The sequence below is a fragment of the Callithrix jacchus genome, chromosome 12 (genome assembly GCF_049354715.1).
Source record: "Callithrix jacchus isolate 240 chromosome 12, calJac240_pri, whole genome shotgun sequence".
Classification (NCBI taxonomy): domain Eukaryota; kingdom Metazoa; phylum Chordata; class Mammalia; order Primates; family Cebidae; genus Callithrix; species Callithrix jacchus.
In genome coordinates this window covers 48,858,127-48,863,961 of record NC_133513.1, presented here as the reverse complement: position 1 = coordinate 48,863,961, position 5,835 = coordinate 48,858,127, and the positions used below count along the sequence as shown (strand labels likewise).

The window sequence follows — 5,835 nt, the reverse complement described above, 5'->3', positions numbered from 1 at the left end:
AAATGGCAATGTTAACAAAATGTGACCAGTAACTGGATCGATCACATTCAAATTTTTGGACATCATGAAGCAAAGCGAATGTGAATTATCTAACACTTAATCAATGAACTGTTCAAATTGCCATCTCTATAAAGCATTATCATTTTTCTTCCCAACCATATCACAGGTAATAAACAGAGTAATATCACATCTTCAGAGCCTTCTATACCCTGTCCTAATTTTGGCTGCTGATATTGTTGTCAAATCTTAGTTAAATGAGAAGTAATAGAAGTGAGGTGGATAGGCAAGAACTATGTATGGCCATGCAGATGCACACATACACACACTGACACACAGATACACACGGAGACACTATGCCTATCATGTGATAGAGACAGATGTCCAGTTTTCAAGTCTGTACAATTGTTTGGCTCTTAAACCCTTGGGGATTAGAAGAGGGATTAAGCCTCTTCCATCAAAGGGATTAGCTGGCAGATTTTCTGTCTTTAAAATATTTTGTATTCTTATATTTACTTTTGTAAGATTTTAATTTTTACAAAAGCTTGCAAAATGTACCTTGTCTTAGTGTTTGTTAGAAGTGCTTTCTTTCCAAAGCTTGTGATTTATAGCTAAAGGAAATTATGAAAGAACAACTCATAAAGTATTAACTCAATACATTTTTGATTTGTCTGATACTCATATATTAGTAATTTGGTAAAATAAATGTTTAAAGTGAAAATTCCTAATAAAGATTGAAGTAATTATTTTGACCAACTATTAGGTATATGCGAACTTACACTCGCTCAGCATTGTCCTGTAAATGATGGTTTGATTTTTAGGAGATGGAAAAGGTTAAACTAATCAATGATTCAGAAAGTCTTTCATCTTTCATTAGAAGTAAATTAATTCCTTTAAAAAATGAATGATCTTCTTCAGTTGTTAAACATGTAAATTTCATTTCAACATGCACAGTTCTCAATCTATTTAAAGACCGATATGTCAATGATGCAATATAAATTGCAGAAACTAATCAGGTTTAGAAATTCTGAGCTCTCGGCCATGGTTACTGCTGTGATGCTCTAGTAAGAGCACATCTCACCCTGATTATGAGATCAGAGGAAGAAGTTGCATTTGGAACAAATAGATCCCACATAAATAGGAGATGTGATTTTATTATGAATTATGGAAAACAAGGTGAGAACTCTGAAAGATGATTCTTAATAGACTACTTGCTATCTTAAATAGAATGGCACATTTATCATATTTTAAAAGGGCTGATTACAGAATTGCAAAGAAGGTAGGATTTAATTTACTATCTTACTCTTTTTTTAAAAATTTACAGATTTTGCCTGTGCGGGCTACCCATGTGCCAGCAGGAAGAACCTCCGAGTTAGGGCAGGCATAGCTGCAGAGGAACTCGGGGCGGACCCCGCATTGGCCCCAGAGCCGGCAAGCCATGGCCATGCAGAAAATCTTTGCTCGGGAAATCCTGGACTCCAGGGGCAACCCCACAGTGGAGGTGGACCTGCACACAGCCAAGGGCCGATTCTGAGCAGCTGTGCCCAGTGGGGCTTCCACGGATATCGATGAAGCTCTGGAACTAAGAGATGGAGACAAAGCCCGCTATCTGGGGAAAGGAGTCCTGAAGGCTGTGGAACACATCAACAAGACTCTAGGCCCTGCTTTGCTGGAAAAGAAACTAAGTGTTGTGGATCAAGAAAAAGTTGACAAATTTATGATTGAGCTGCATGGGACCGAGAATAAGTCCAAGTTTGGGGCCAATGCCATCCTGGGCGTGTCCTTGGCCGTGTGTAAGGCGGGAGCAGCTGAGAAGGGGGTCCCCCTTTACCGCCACATTGCAGATCTTGCTGGGAACCCTGACCTCATACTCCCAGTGCCAGCTTTCAACATGATCAACGGGGGCTCCCATGCTGGAAACAAGCTGGCCATTCAGGAGTTCATGATTCTGCCTGTGGGAGCCAGCTCCTTCAAGGAAGCCATGCGCATTGGTGCTGAGGTCTACCACTACCTCAAGGGGGTCATCAAGGCCAAGTATGGGAAGGATGCCACCAATGTGGGTGAAGGTGGTTTCGCACCCAACATCCTGGAGAACAATGAGGCCCTAGAGCTGCTGAAGACAGCCATCCAGGCAGCTGGTTATCCAGACAAGGTGGTGATCGGCATGGATGTGGCAGCGTCTGAGTTCTATGGCAATGGGAAGTACGATCTTGACTTCAAGTCACCTGATGATCCCGCACGGCACATTACTGGGGAGAAGCTTGGAGAGCTGTCTAAGAGCTTCATCAAGAACTACGCTGTGGTCTCCATCGAGGACCCCTTTGACCAGCATGACTGGGCCACTTGGACCTCGTTCCTCTCGGGAGTGAACATCCAGGTTGTGGGGGATGACCTGACAGTCACCAACCCCAAGAGGATTGCCCAGGCTGTTGAGAAGAAGGCCTGCAACTGTCTGCTGCTGAAGGTCAACCAGATTGGCTCGGTGACTGAATCGATCCAGGCGTGCAAACTCGCTCAGTCTAATGGCTGGGGAGTGATGGTGAGCCACCGCTCTGGGGAGACTGAGGACACATTCATTGCTGACCTTGTGGTGGGACTCTGCACAGGACAGATCAAGACTGGCGCCCCCTGTCTCTCGGAGCGTCTGGCCAAATACAACCAACTCATGAGGATCGAGGAGGCTCTTGGGGACAAGGCTATATTTGCTGGACGAAAGTTCCGCAACCCGAAGGCCAAGTGAGAACCAGGACTCCACTGGACAGCCCAGGTCTTCCAGACCTGCTTCCTGAAATAAACACTGGTGCCAACCAAATAAAAAAAAAAAATTTACAGATTTTATAATACGATATGCATTCTTAAATTAAATATTTATTTCAGAAAAAAAAAAATCCAGTGCTTTTCTTGGTTCTGCTCTTGTGGGTTTTTTTTATAGTTTATTCCCTTGGGGTTTTTCAACTTGGTTGTAGAAAAAAAGCAAGCATGTTAATGTTTAGTAAATTTTTGTTAAGTGTCTTTTCATAGATCTCCAAAGTTATAGGAACTGGAAATAATAATCATAATAATAAGAGTGAAAAAAACAGCCTGTGCATTTATATTGCACTATATAGTTGAAAAATTATTTTCACTACTTTTATGACATTTGGTCATAGTTACTTTGAAGATAATACTATAAGGAAGTTATTTCCCTGCTTACAATTGAAGAAACTGAGACCCAGTACAGTTGAGTAACACTCTTTGAAGAAGGCCAAATCCAGGGAAAGAATCCTAACCTTTCTAATACTAAGAAGTGAATTAACAAAATTCTACAATAGCTGTGCAATTAGGGTAAAATATCAACAACAAACAACCAAGACATTTTGGTGAAAATGGATAAATTCTTCATTGCCTTTTAATCCCTATTTTCCCTACCATGTTAAGTTTCAAGTTCTACCAAAGGAAATAAGAATATATAGGTCATTTACCATCAGTCAGATTTGGGATGGACCATTTCAGAGAAACACTTTAAGAATATTATCATTCCCAAATCTGTAAGATTAGAGACATTTCTTTTTTGTTTGTTTTTTGTTTTTTGTTTTTTGAGACGGAGTTTTGCTCTTGTTACCCAGGCTGGAGTGCAATGGCGCGATCTCGGCTCACCACAACCTCCGCCTCCTGGGTTCAGGCAATTCTCCTGCCTCAGCCTCCCGAGTAGCTGGGATTACAGGCAGGTGCCACCACGCCCAGCTAATTTTTTGTATTTTTAGTAGAGACGGGGTTTCACCATGTTGACCAGGATGGTCTGGATCTGTTGACCTCGTGATCCACCCGCCTCGGCTTCCCAAAGTGCTGGGATTACAGGCGTGAGCCACCGTGCCCAGCCTAGAGACATTTCTTAACTTACCCTAAATGCACAAAGCAATTAATAATAGAGCTAGTAGAACCTACGTCTATCTGATTGTATCAGAACTTGTAATAGCTCTTATTCCAACTAACATGTAGTTTTCTGGCATCTACCACATGCCAAAAATAACTGCTGTGTAGAATTGCTGATGTGATTATTCTCTCCATATCATCAGATAGCATCTTTTGAAAATAAATAATATAGATACTAAACCAAATCTGGTGGAGATTCTTTTTGAGTTTAAGAATCTAGATAGAGGATGCCAATCTGGGTGGTTCCGCTCTTTAATCCTTTTTATTTCACTTTTTTAATAATAAGAACTAAATAGCTTAGTTTTGAGCAAAAGTTTGACAGTTTTGACAACCACTTAAAATTTCTCTAGTTTCCATCCAGTTCCAATATAATCACTCTATATATAAAGTATAAGACTTAAAATGAAGAAAAAATAAACTGTGAATCACCATCCACCCTGGAAATATATTAGGTTATTGACCTCTACACTTGCAGAATATCACCAAAACAGTAAATATTTAAATTCAGAAAACTAATGTTTGAATTCTAGCTTCAGCTAGATATAACTTTAAGAAGGCTATTTAATTGTCTGTTATGTAGTTTCTACATTTTCAAAAGTGAATTAAAATTTCAGATATAAATATCAAATGAAATATTCTATGGATGGGATATTAGAAATAACTAAATGTAATAATTCCAATTCCTGGTGATCTCTTCAAGAAAGACCCAACTATTGGTTAATTATGTAGAACCAATAATAAAAAATTTTTTAAATTATATAAGACAAGAGGAAATAAGTCAACTCAGAATTCTAACTCTTAATAATAGAAATAACTTTGGGATAATTAACTTGCTGTAATACTATCAAATTGTCAAAACATATCTTGATCTGCCTTATCAAATCTTACTCACTTATGATCTGGAGAAAGTAATTTTCTTTTCAACTAGATATAGTCTCCCCCCAGTAAAATGAAGTAGATATAAAATAAGGGACTTGGTGAATTATGTGTTTTTTTTCCAAAATATAATTTTTTACACAAAGATCCTAATTTACTATTTATCAGTTTATCTAAAGCCCTTGGAGATATTTCTTTATATTTACATCCTATCCTATGTTGTTGTTTCCTTTCTTTAGAGAGAGGGGTCTACTTCTTTCTTCCAAGCTAGAGTGCAGTGGCACAATCACTGCAAACTTCAGCCTCAAACTCCTGGGCTCAAGCCACCCACCCACCCCAGCCTCCCAAGTAGCTGGGATTATAGATGTACACCACCACACTAAGTTAATTTTTTAAATTTCCAGTAAAAAATGAGGTCTTACTATGTTGCCCAGGCTGGTTTAAACTCTTGGCCTCAAGCAATTCTCCCACCTCAGCCTCCTAAAGTATCGGGATTACAGACATGAGCTACTGTGTCCCCTCCCACCCAAAGTTAATAGTAGCTTACTTGATGTTATATAAAGTAAATGGCCCAATGAGTTTAGAGTTAATCTGAAATAATTCATTACTGAATTTTCTTGTGATAACTGCCTGAAAAGATTTTTAAATGATAAAATGCAATTAATTATTAAATGAACACTTGATCTCAGTAATTATCATAAAGATAGAAATAATCAATATGCAAAAGAAAAATAAAATTACCACAGCTACCTTCTTATCAGAATAAACCATTTTGATTATCCCCAACTATCTTCTCCAATTAACTCAACAGTTTCAAGAACTAGAACAATTTTCTCCCTTTGTATAACCAGCAAATTGGACCTATTATTATTTCATTACTGTGCCATTAGTGACTGGCAAAGTTTTAAGTTTAGCATAAAATAGTGTGAACATAAATTCTCTACTGAAGTTCCCAACTGCAGGGAAAATTCCTGTAGTAGAAGGGTGTTTAGAAAGGTGAGCAGAATTTCAATAAAATAAATAAAGCATAGGAAATAACCAAATTCTTAC

The 5,835-nt window shown here is 38.6% G+C and overlaps 1 pseudogene; it reads left to right on the top strand.

Moving 5' to 3' along the window:
- The first annotated feature begins 1,435 nt into the window (after nucleotides 1-1,435).
- Nucleotides 1,436-2,752, top strand: LOC100389584 (beta-enolase pseudogene; annotated as a pseudogene).
- Nucleotides 2,753-5,835: the final 3,083 nt, after the last annotated feature.